This window comes from Pleurodeles waltl, chromosome 6 (genome assembly GCF_031143425.1).
Source record: "Pleurodeles waltl isolate 20211129_DDA chromosome 6, aPleWal1.hap1.20221129, whole genome shotgun sequence".
Classification (NCBI taxonomy): Eukaryota; Metazoa; Chordata; class Amphibia; order Caudata; family Salamandridae; genus Pleurodeles; species Pleurodeles waltl.
In genome coordinates this window covers 911,550,369-911,563,586 of record NC_090445.1, presented here as the reverse complement: position 1 = coordinate 911,563,586, position 13,218 = coordinate 911,550,369, and positions in this window count along the sequence as shown.

Genomic DNA, 13,218 nt, shown 5'->3' with positions numbered 1-13,218 from the left:
GAAAGATTTATCTACTTTACCAGACTGTACAACTCTCAATTTTGACAGGTTGTTTAAAGAAGCACCACAGAAAATACCTGTCCAAATTGTCAATCAGATCTTCTATCAACTTTGAATATAGGAATAAGTGGCCAATATATCATCCTAATGCTACAGCAATGCACAGCTGATGAAAGAAAATTAGAAACCCAAATTAAATTTTTTAAAGCTGGACAAATGTCTGTATCTGGGAAAACATACACCTGTATAGCTATTATTTTTCATGAATGACTGACTATTACATATGGACACTACACCATCTACTTAAAAATGCAACTGGATGGACAGAGTCTAATGACAGCAACCTTATGTTCAAGCAAAGATTACCTGATAAACTACTAAATTCCTACCTTTCCTGAACTGAAATTCTGAAGAGGACTACTACTGAAAAAATGAAGCAGTATACTTGTTGCACATCTAATACAATTATTTAAGACATCATACGGCCTAGCAGAGGTGATGTCTATTTAAGGTATTCCTAGTACTGATATGCACTTACTGGTGTAATAAAACAACACAGATACCACTAAATTGGAAACATACACCACAACCAAAAAACAAGTAAAAACAACTATTTTATAGAGAAACAATAATGCTAAACGTGCTACCTTTTATAAAAAAATTAACTATTATTTCTGGATATTGAATTTGTTTTTAAAAAGTTAAACAGAATGGACACATGTAATAAGAAAAACAGAGTAATTAAACGGATGTTGGAATATCATCAACAAAGTTATATAAAGTATTAGATGTGGAACACTAAAATACACTAGTACCAGATAATGGATCACCAGTTTCCACAACATCATATGGCCTACCAGGGGTGATGTTTTTTTAAGGCTACCCATATAAACAGTTACCTTACACATATGTTTCATAACATTACTTGAAAAAGTATAGTGAAGATAATTGGTAAATTAATTGTAGTGAGCGTGATGCACATTGTTGCTAATTTAAAGTGACATACTGTGCAATTTTTTTTTTGGGCACAATCTATATGATAGTTTGTTTCCCCACTGTTCATTGATAAGTCGCTATACAGTAAAAAAGGGGAAATAACATTCTTAATTATATGTATGATTGCTTTACAATGGCACAAATCTGTCATGCCTTATTATTAACATAACCTTTTTCATTGCAGATTAAAAAATGTTATTGAGCAACTTTGCAATATGAAAGTTTAACTTCTTTAACTTTTGTATCTGGTTTTCCTCTCTTTACACAGAACAAAGGACCCATTTATAGCAGTAGGTGAATATTTAGGGGGTCATTTTGACCTCGGCGGTCTTTTTTAAAGACTGCCGAGGGACCGTCGTGCGGAAGACCGCCAGTGGTGGCGGTTTGGCGCTCGGCATATTATGACCGTTGGCAGCTCTCCGTCCTTTTACGGACGGAGAGCCGCCAACAGCCATACTGGCGGGAGGCGGGGAAGTGGAGGTTGCTCCACCGCCACACCAACAGAACACCATCCAGCGAATCACGTCCTGTGATTCACCGTGGTGGTGTTCTGTTGGCGGTGTGGTGTCGGCAAAGCTGTCCCCATGGCTCCCGTCCCCTCCCGGAGGATCGTCGGACCAGGTAAGTCGATCGTCCGTGAGGGGAGGGGGTTGGGGGGGTGTTCTGTGTTGTGTGGGTGCATGGGGGTGTGCGTGTGTGTATGTAGAGGGGGTGTGTGAGTGCGTGTATGCTTGCGGGGGTGTTGTGTGAATGGGAATGAGTGCGTGTATGTCTGCGGGTATGTCTGTATGGATGTGTGCGTGTATGTTTGAATGTGGGTGTGAGTGTCTGACTGTGTGCGTGGATGTAGGCATGTATGTCGGCGTGTGTGCGTGTAAGTGTGTAGGTGGTGCCTGCGTGCATGTCGTGTGGGTATGGGTGATGTGATGTTGGGGCTCGGGGTGGGGTGGGGGACCCTGCCACCTTTGGGGGGTGGCAGGGGTGGTGGGGGGGTAGGGGAGGGTGTCGGGGTGGGGGGTGGGCGAGAACCCTATCACTGCCAGGGAAGGAATTCCCTGGCACTGATTTCATGGCGGTTCAAACCGCTGGAAATCCACGGCGGTAAGCCGGGTCAAAATACCGCCAGCAGTCTAGTGACGGCCGCCGGGCTGGAGACCCAGGTCTCTAGCCCAGCGGTCGTCTCCGCCCTGGCGGGCGGAATGGAGAACTGGCGGATGACCATGGCGGTAACCGCCATGGTCATAATTCCACAAAGTAAGACCGCCAGCCTGTTGGCGGTCTTACCGCCGGTTCTCCGGCTTCCGCCAGGGTCATTATGACCCCCTTAGTTCTTTCTACATTATAACAGATTTATAAGCACAGCAAAGCAGACATTGGTGCTTACACTAACCCACCTATATGGACTAATCAAAACAGTAATATATGCACAAGCAGACTTATACACACACTAACAAAGCCAAGCAGACACTTATGCATACACTGACACACTTCACCACACACTTATGCATACAGATACTCACCTAGTTACAAACTAATCTATATAATGACCCACCCAGGCATACACTAAGGCATCCAGGAACATAATCATTTATACACAGACACACCCGTCACAATATAATGCATACAGTAACACACCTAAATGCACACTAATGCATGCAGTGGCATGCCCAGCTACACACTGATACAAATGCTGATACACCTAGACACACACATATGCAAACACATCCATGCGCACACTAATGCATACACTCACACACTCAAGCAAACACTCATCCATACTTTTACACAACTGCACATACACTAATATATACACTATCACACCTAGGGTGACACAAATGCAGACACTAAGAGACCCAGGCACACATTCATGCCTACACGCCTACACTGATATATCCAGGTACACACTGATGCATACACTAACACACCTACCCACACTCAGACACATACACTGATATACTCAAACATACTGATGCATACACTGACACACTTAGTCACACACTAATGCCTATAGTGAGACACCCAGACACACACCAATTAATACACTGACACACCCATGTACATATTCATGCATATAATAAGATACCCAGGCAGTCATTGACAAATACACTTGCACACCCAAGCAGATGCTCATGCATTCATTGCCATACCCCGACGTACATTTATACATACACTGACATACCCAGGCACACATTCATGCCTAAACTGATACATTCAGTCACACACTCATAAACACACTGACAAACTCAAGCTCACACTGATACAGACACTGATACATCCAGGCATACACTCATGAATATACTGACATACCCAGGCTCACATGAATTCATACACTATCACACCAAGTCACATACTGACCCATAAACTGACACACTGAGACACACACTGACACATACACTGATACATCCAGGCACACACTCATACACACAATCACATGCCCAGGCACATAGAAATACATACACTATGACACTTAGGCATGTACTGATGCATATTCTGATACACCCAGGTAGACACACACACATACACTGACACACCCAGGCACACGACAATGCATACAATGAGACACCAAGGCAAACACTGATACATACACTAACACATTCAGGCACAAACTCATTCAAACACTGAGCCACCCAGGCATTCACTGATGCATACACTGTAATACCAAGGCAGACACTCATTCATACACTGACATACCCAGGCATGCACTCATACGTACACTCTAACACCCAAGGATATACACTAATGCATACACTGATACACCCAGACAGGCCCTCATTCATACACAGACACACACAGGGCACACTCATATATACATTTATATAGCCAGGCATACACTGATACATACACTTACATACCTAGGCATACAGTGACATATACACTGACACACCCAGACACTAACTCACACATACACTAACACACCCAGGTAGACACTCATGCATGACATACCTAGTCACACACTAACACATACATTGACACATCTAGAGATACCCTTAAACATACACTGACACAGCAGGCATACACACATGTAAACACTAAGGGACATATTTATACTCTGTTTGCGCCGGATTTGCGTCTTTTTTTTTACGCAATTCCGACGCAAAACTAACTCCATATTTATACTTTGGCGTTAGACGCATCTAGCGCCAAAGTCCATGGAGTTTGCGTCATTTTTTAGCGTGGACACCTACTTTGCGTTAATGAGATGCAAGGTAGGCGTTCCCGTCTAAAAAATTTACTCCGAGGCATGTGTGCCGTATTTACACTCCCAGGCAAAATTCACGCCCGGGAGTGGGTGGGTCCAAAAAAATGACGTACGCCCGCTTTTGCGCCGTTTTTTAGCGCCTGGTCAGGGCAGGCGTTAAGGGACCTGTGGGCTCGGAAGGAGCCCAGAGGTGCCCTCCCATGCCCCCAAGGACCCCCCTGTCACCCTTGCCCTCCCCAGGAGGACACCTAAGGATGGAGGGACAAATCCCAGGGACATTAAGGTAAGTTCAGGTAAGTGTTTTTTTTTTTTTTTTGTGGCATAGGGGGGCCTGATTTGTGCCCCCCTACATGCCACTATGCCCAATGACCATGCCCAGGGGACAGAAGTCCCCTGGGCATGCCCATTGGGCAAGGGGGCATGACTCCTGTCATTTCTATGGGGGTTGGGAGTCGGAAAAAACGGCGCAAATCGGGTTGAGGCGAAAAATTTGCCTCAGCCTGACTTGCCCCATTTTTTGGCGCCCAAGCTCCATATCCCCCTACGCCGGCGCTGCCTGGTGTACGTCGTTTTTTTTCACGCACACCAGGCAGCGCCGGCAGCTAACGCCGGCTAACGTCATTGAATAAATACGGCGCCCGCATGTCGCTTCAGAATGGCGTTAGCCGGCGCTAATTTTTTTGACGCAAAACTGCGTTAGCGCAGTTTTGCGTCAAAAAGTATAAATATGGCCCTAACACTCTCACGTACACACTGACACATATTTAGACACATCCAGGCACAAACTGATGCATACACATACATTCTCAGGCACACAGTAGTGTATACACTCACACATTGAAACACTCACTGATGCATACACTGACACACCCAGGCAGACACTCATCCATATACTAGCACACCGATGCACACACTAATGCATATGCTAATAATGAAAACACAGACACAGCTCTTTTTTAGTTAATGGAATGGTTCTAATAAGAACCATTTTTTTTTCTTGAAGGATTTTTGAAAGTTTTTTTTTTTTTTATTTCAAAAAGAATAAATTGGTTCTGGAACAGTCGAACAGAACCAAAGCAAATGAAGCAACTGGCTTCAATGTTCAAAAACAATAAACATACTTTTCAATTAAACTATTTTTCAAAAGTAAAAAAAATAAATTCAGTGGTTTCACACAGCTGCAAAAAATGCTACTACAGATGACACCCTTGGCATTTAACATTTGGTGCAGTTTGTCACCATTCTTGCCGATCCCCAAACAAACAGTTGGCATGGTAATCATGGAGGATGTTGATGGCTGTCTTTGAGATACAGGAGCTGTTGAAGGATCTTCTCCTGCTGCCTTGTCCTGCATCATTCCATTTGGTTATATACCCTCTCATGTATTATTTTCAGGGGTCTACATGGAGCTCGTTCCATGTGATTACTTTTCTGAGGCACCACGAGAGCGCTGCTTCACAGTGATGTTGACTGGACAAATTTGACAGTGGCCTTCTTCTCCCCTGATGGTATACTAAAGTGTTTCAGCACTTCACTCTCCTTTTTCTGAGGGGATGTCTATTCTTCTTCCTCCATGCTGGTAACTTGAAGTGGTTCCTCCACAGATGAAGCAGTTGCTATAACTGCACAAAAAGAACCAGGAAATAGCAAAAACAACAAGAGAAATTATGCTGCTTTCTGTCTCCAGAGATTTCAATCCAGAAAAAACTACTATATGGTGTGGATGCAAGTATAGTAGGGTGGGGTCCTAATGGAGCCAATCAAATGAGAATGTTTCATTGTAACAATGATGCAGATCCAAAGTTACGGTCCATAGATCAGTGGATTTGCAAAACACACAAAATACAGAAATGTGTAGAAAGAAAAATATAGGGTGCACCATCTATAAGTACCAATATTTGTGCACTGGTGGGACTAAACATAATGTATCTAAAATATACAGAATGTGTTTTTTGAAATGTTGTTGAATCCACTGAACCTGAATTGCAGAGACATTTTAATGACATGATTGGATCAAAAATCATAGAATCCATCCCATCTATGTTTGGGGTAATGCGGATCCATTTAAAAATAATAATAATAATACAATTAATATAGATACGTTTATATTATCAATGTTTTCGCCTTACGTTTTTTTCCTGTTTTTGAGCTTTTTCCTTCCTTTTCCCTCATACTGACTGTTCTCATGTTGTTTTTCATCCATTTCTTGAGTACCTTTTCTATGCTTTTCCCTCATTTTTATTGCTTTCTCATTGCTTTTTGTCCTGTATTTTGTGTGCTTCTCTCCATGCTTTCCACTTGTTATCAATCCTATCACCTTCTCTCATTTCCCAGGGTATTATCCTTGCTTTTCCCTCATTTTCCCTCATTTCTTCTTGCTTTTCAATTTTATTTTGTATACCTTCTGCTTCCTTTACCCTTGTTTTCACTACTTTCTGTTTGCTTCCCCCCAATTTTTTGAGTACCTTCTACTTTTTTTTCCTCATTTATACTGCTTTCTCCTTGCTTTTTCCTCCAGTTTTTGTGTGCTTTCTCCCTACTTTGCCCTGGTTCTCGAATATATATGTATTCACTGAAAAAATCCAAAGGTTACATGGCCATGCACATATTTTTCATCAAAACTTTTACTGCAAATATTATAATGATGTTATCAAAGATGTCATGAGTGCCATAATTTGTGGGTAATTATCAGTGCATGATGAGGGCATGAGTTATAGTTAGCTTAGGGCACAAGTTATAGTTTCTTGAGGTAACTCTAACTATAACTGGTGAAGTTCTAAGTATTTGTTCATTTAAAATGTGATCCTAATCCTAACGTGCATGTAACTTTTGTGAACAGAAGCCATGCATTCCACGACAAATATAATTCAGAAATTATGCCTAATATGCACTAGTACTCTATCATGGTACATATTACCAAATTGCACATACCCTCATGTTCGCCCCCCATCACAGTAAAATACATACCATATTCAGGTTAGTGTTGTAAACATTCTTTCTCAATTTATAATCATATCAAATCATAATCTTTCATATGTGTAGCAAATAAGATAACTCCTAGTATTGTCCCAGTGGGCTAGGACAGGCTCTCATGTCACTCTAATACAGCCCATGATCACCTACAAATACACCCCTAGTGGGCATATAAAGTTACCCATAAGTTCCCAAATCATATTGCATAGCTCACAAACCACCGATTCTCATAACAAAATATCCAAAGGAAATCCTATGAAAATTAAAGTAGAGAAAAGCAATCACATAAGTCCCCAAAAAGTTGTGAAATTGCAAAAAAGAGTGAATATCACCCAAGTGTTCCAGGTACTTTGACAGAAAAGGGCAGGGTGCCCCAGCCAAGCCTCCTCTCGAACCCAGCATGTATGTGAGAATCCCTTCCTCATCTCCGTATACGATAACAAGATAAAAGATTACACACACATAGAGGGTATACCATAGGTTACTATGCACATCAAACATTGTTAGACAGTAATATGTATCAATCATACTCATTCTAAATGGAGATGTTGTTCTCCACCTGACTTGAGACCAAAAGGGGCCTTAGTTTTGAGTTCAATAATAAGTCTCAATTCCTGTTTCCTCAATCTGGCCACTCGGTCTCCACCCCAGGGATCTACTGGGATAGGGTCTATACCAATAAAACTGAATAGATTCCTGTTAGAAATGGGGTCTTTGATTGGCAGTCAGGTTACCCCCTGTCCAAGCAAGGACCCTCACTCTAGTCAGGGTAAGTCACACACAATCCAAATTAACTTGTGCCCACCCTCTGGTAGATTGGCACTGAGCAGTCAGGCTTAACTTAGAAGGCAATGTGTAAAGTATTTGTGCAATAAATCATACAATAACACAGTATAACACCACAACAATACACCACACAGTGTTTAGAAAAATATATAATATTTATCTGATAAGATGCAGTTCAAAGCAATTAAAATGAAATAAATACATGTTGAGATATCACTGTAAAAGTGATACAAAATGGCTTTAGTCTTTAAAAGCAATAAATGCCTCTTTCAAGCACCAAGAATCTGGTTTTCTTTCAAAATCTCTGCAAAGAACCGCAGAGGAGGAGATGCGTGGAAAACATAGGGGTGTGCGTCAATTTCTCAGGCCATACACGGTGATGTGTCATTTCGTTTTCACGCAGGGACGGCTGTGCGTCCATTTTCGGTTCTTGTTTGTGGATCTTCTTCGGGTTGCGGGGTTTTCGGATGCCCCGGGGATGATGCGTGGATTTCCGGTGCTGACAGGAAGAAGTCACTGGGGCTATGTTGATCCAGTGGGCATTGCATGGAAATTTCTACCACACGGCAGGCACTGCGTCGATTCCTCTCTGGAAGTCGGGCTGCCATGTTACAGTTTGGATGTGCGTCAATCCAGTGGGCCATCTGTTTAATTTCCGGTGGCTACGCTGGTGCTGCGTCAATCTTCTCATTGCCAAGACGGGCTGCATCGTTCTGGTTTGACGTGCGGTGAAATTTTCACCGCAGTGCAGACTGTGCATCATTTCTGGCAGGCTGTGCATCGATTTTCACCACACAAAGGAGTCCTTATTGTAGAGGTTAAGGTGGTCATTACAACCCTGGCGGACGGTGGTAAAGTGGCGGTAAGACCGCCAACAGGCCGGCGATAAAAAAGTAGCAATTTACGACTGTGGCGGAAACCGCCAACAAAGACAGCCACTTTAACACTCCGACCACCACGGTGGTACCAACAAACAGCTTGGCGGTCACCGCCAACAGACAGGAGGGAGACAATGTACCACCCACACTATTATGACAGGCCAATCCGCCACCTTTTCTGGGGCGGATTCACCGCGGATAAAAACACGGCGGAACGCTTACCTCTACACACCCCACGAGGAACGAGGACACCATGGAACCGGAACTCCAAATTCTACCTGCGATAGTCTTCCTGCTCCTCTACCAGGAGCACGAACGCCGGCGGCGAAGACCACGTGAGATCTGCACCTACGACACAGGGGAGGGGGTAGGCAAAAAACAGGGACACAGACACGTAACACCCCCACCCTCACCCACTACAACACACACACTAATACATGTTGATACATTACAGTTACACCCCCAAAGCCCCCCGGAAGAATGCAAAGACAAAAGGAAATGAGTGTAACCATTGTAATATATTAAAATCCAGTACTCAAAAATATTTATACACTATAAACAAATATATACACCAATAATACAAGTCCAGGTATTGCACCATTTATAGTCCGTGGACCACTGGGCCCAAAATGCATGGGCGAGGCCAACACTCGATACCCGATCAAAACAGAGAGAACACTGCAAGGGCATCTGATAGAAATACAACAGGCACCTCAGGGGGAAGGGAAGGAGGGGCACCTCAGCCGGATGATTGCACGATGCCAGATCCACGAGGGGGCTCAATGTCCACTGTTCAATCCTGGGGAGTGCAAAGCCACAGTCTCTCAAGTCTCTCCAGTGGGTGGTTTGCCCACAGCCATATCCTGGGGAGAGCAAAGCCACAGTCTCTCAAGTCTCTCCAGTGGGTGGTTTGCCCACTGCATTATCCTGGGGAGTGCAAAGCCACAGTCTCTCAAGTCTCAAAAGTGGGTGGTTGCCCACTGCATTATCCTGGGGAGTGCAAAGCCACAATCTCTCAAGTCTCTCCAGTGGGTGGTTTGCCCACTGCCATACCCTGGGGAGTGCAAAGTCACAATCTCTCAAGTGGATAACAGTCTCCACTGGTTCTGGAGGGGGACTGGTGCCCAGAGTACTTCATCCTGTGAAGGAAAGAGGTAGTGGATGACAGTCTCCTCTGGTTCTGGAGGGGGACTGGTGCCCAGAGTGCTTCATCCTGTGAAGGACAGAGGTAGTGGATGGATCTCTCCACTGGTTCTGGAGGGGGACTGGTGCCCAGAGTGCTTCATCCTGTGAAGGACAGAGGTAGTGGATGCATGTCTCCACTGGTTCTGGAGGGGGACTGGTGCCCAGAGTGCTTCATCCTGTGAAGGACAGAGGTAGTGGATCCATGTCTCCACTGGTTCTGGAGGGGAACTGGTGCCCAGAGTGCATCACTCACCCAGTGCCCCTGCCGCCCATGGGCTAGCGGTGCTTGAGTTGGCGGTGCCCTGTTCAGCGGTGCTTGAGTTGGCGGTGCCCTGTTCAGCAGTGCTTGATTTGGTGGTGCCCGGCCCAGCGGTGCTTGATTTGGCAGTGCCCTGTTCAACGGTGCTTGATTTGGCGGTGCCCTGTTCAGCGGTGCTTGAGTTGGCGGTGCCTTGTTCAGCGTTGCTTGTGCTGGCAGTCCTTCATGGCCCAGCGGGGCTTGTGCTGGCGGTCCTTCATGGCCCAGCAGGGCTTGTGCTGGCAGTCCTTCATGGCCCAGAGGTGCTTGTGCTGGTGGTCCTTCATGGCCCAGCGGGGCTTGTGCTGGCGGTCCTTCATGGCCCAGCGGGGCTTTTGCTGGCGGTCCTTCATGGCCCAGCGGGGCTTTTGCTGGCGGTGGCCTCCTGGAAAGCTGGGCTGGGGCTTGCGGTGGCCTCCTGGGCAGCTGGGCTGGGGCTGGCGGTGGCCTCCTGGGCAGCTGGGCTGGGGCTGGCGGGGCCCTCCTGGGCAGCTGGGCTGGGGCTGTCGGTGGCCTCCTGGGCAGCTGGTCTGGGACTGGCGGGGCCCTCCTGGGCAGCTGGAATGGGGCTGGCGGGCCCCTCCTGGGCAGCTGGGCTGGGGCTGGCGGGGCCCTCCTGGGCAGCGGGGATGATGGCGGTCTTCTCTGCCGTGCAGCTCTTCCCAGACTTGCCGGGTTTCTTGTGGCCCTTCCCCACCTTGGGAGGTGGAACAGCTGACTCCACACTCCCAACGGGACCCCTGGGAGCGGCTTTGGTGGCTGGAGTCTTCCCCCTCTCCCGCCGGGCACTGGCCAACTTCTGATGCTTCACAGGGGGGGGGACTGGCTGTGCTGTTGCTTCGTGCCACACTGGCTGTCCTGGTGGCCGGTGAACTCCACATACCTGTGACAACAGGCACCACTGGTCCCGTAGATGTTGGGCTGAGGTGCTACTTCTGGACCTATGAGATGGATGGGGTGGGGGAGATGTGGGAAAAAGGTCAAGGCTGGACAGGAAAAGTTTTTGAGAGACACTGGGATGGGTAGCTAGAGGGGGCTTGGGAGTGGAGGAAGAGGTGGTGGTAGTAGGAGGTGTACGTTTGGTGACTTTGGGTGCAGGTGCATGCGCTGGAGGCTGTCGTGAGGTGGATGGCTGTTGGGTGGGTGTGTTCCTGCGTTTGTGTATCTTGCGAGGGGGTGTCACAGACACACTGGGAGAGGACACAGGGGACGTGTGAATGGTAGTGGGGGTGGTGACTGCACATGAGCGGGGTGTGCTAGTGGGTGTGCTGGTGAGGGACGTAGAGGCTGTAGAGGTAGTGCATGCAGGTGTGAGTGTAGACGAGACTGGGAGGGAGGAGGGAGACGACGAGGAGGGGGACACAGTGGAGGCAGTGGATGTTGGTGTGTCTTCATGTGTGTGTTGCTTGCGTGAGTGCCTGTGGGATGTGTGGTGCTTATGTTTGCCTGAGCTTCCCTTGTGTGTTGAGGTGTGTGCAGGCTGGTCTGATGGTGTGCTTGGGATAGGCAGAGGTACAGGGGATTGGATCTGGGTGGAGGAAGTTGGAGGGGAGCGGCTAGAGACGGGGACAATAGCTGCTATCAGTGCTGGGGCGAGAGTTTGAAAAGCTCGGTGAAGGGCCGCCTGACCAGAATGAATGCCCTCCAGGAATGCATTAGTTTGTTGCAACTGCCTTTCTACACCCTGGATGACATTCAAAATGGTAGACTGCCCAACAGTGAGGGACCTGAGGAGGTCAATGGCCTCCTCACTGAGGGCAGCATGGGTGACTGGGGCAGGGCCTGAGGTGCCTGGGGCGAAGGTGATGCCCACCCTCCTGGGTGAGTGGGCACGGGGCGAAGGCTGAGGGGCTGCTGGGAGGGCAGTGCTGGTAGGGGGGGGTGGCGGCTGTACCTGTAGATGCGGGGGGCACAGATGGTGCCGCCACCACAAGGGATCTCCCAGCGGAGGACGAGTCTGTGTCGCTGGTGTCAGCTCCTGTCCCCGCCGTGGAGCTCCCCTCGCACTCTGTCCCACTGGTGAATTCCGAGTCCGTAGTCTCGCCCTCCAGGGCCATGTGGGATGCAGCTCCCTCGTCCTCCGGTGCCACTGCTCCTCAGCCTGATGATGCCAATGCACACAAGAACAGGAAGACCAAAAAAAGGGGGGCGGAGACAGAAGAAAGACATGTTGAGTGCATGGATTACCGCTACCGTTGGCGGACAAGACAGACACAGAGGCCCCCTGCACTACGTCGCACTCTTGGGCTCCACAGTGCAATTCCTGGGAAATGGCCTTCAAGGCTATGGATGACATCTGCACACATAGATGACACAGGGGCATGAATAGCTGTACAGGGCACTCTACTGAGGTGTGGGGGCCACAGGGCCATGCCTTACGGAGGGGCCTAGCCTACGGAACTCGCCCTGGCCTGGGGAAACCCACAGCCCTCCTTCAACACCCAGACAACTCCACTGCGTGCAAAGTCAGCTGAATGAGAGTGTACTCACCCCCTTGTGTCTGCTGTGATGCCCTCAAGCACCCATCCAACTCCGGGTAGGCCACCGCCAGGATCCTGAACATCAGGGGGGGTCATGGTTCGAAGGGCACCCCTCCCACGTTGGGACGCCATCCCCAGCTGAGCCTCTGCCGTCTTCTTGCTCCAGCGGCGAATGTCCTCCCATCTTTTCCGGCAGTGGGTGCTCCGTCTGTGGTAGACCCCCAGTGTCCGGACGTCCTTGGCGATGGCACGCCAAATATCTTTCTTCTGGTGGGCGCTGACCTACATTAAATGTACAGGGGAAGAAGAGAAGTCATTACCAACTGCACCGTCAAAGTGAGTGGCCCCCATCCCTACCCTTGCCATGTGGCACATGCACTCACCGTCTTACATGCACGCAGCACTCTGCCCCCTTCCTTCTTA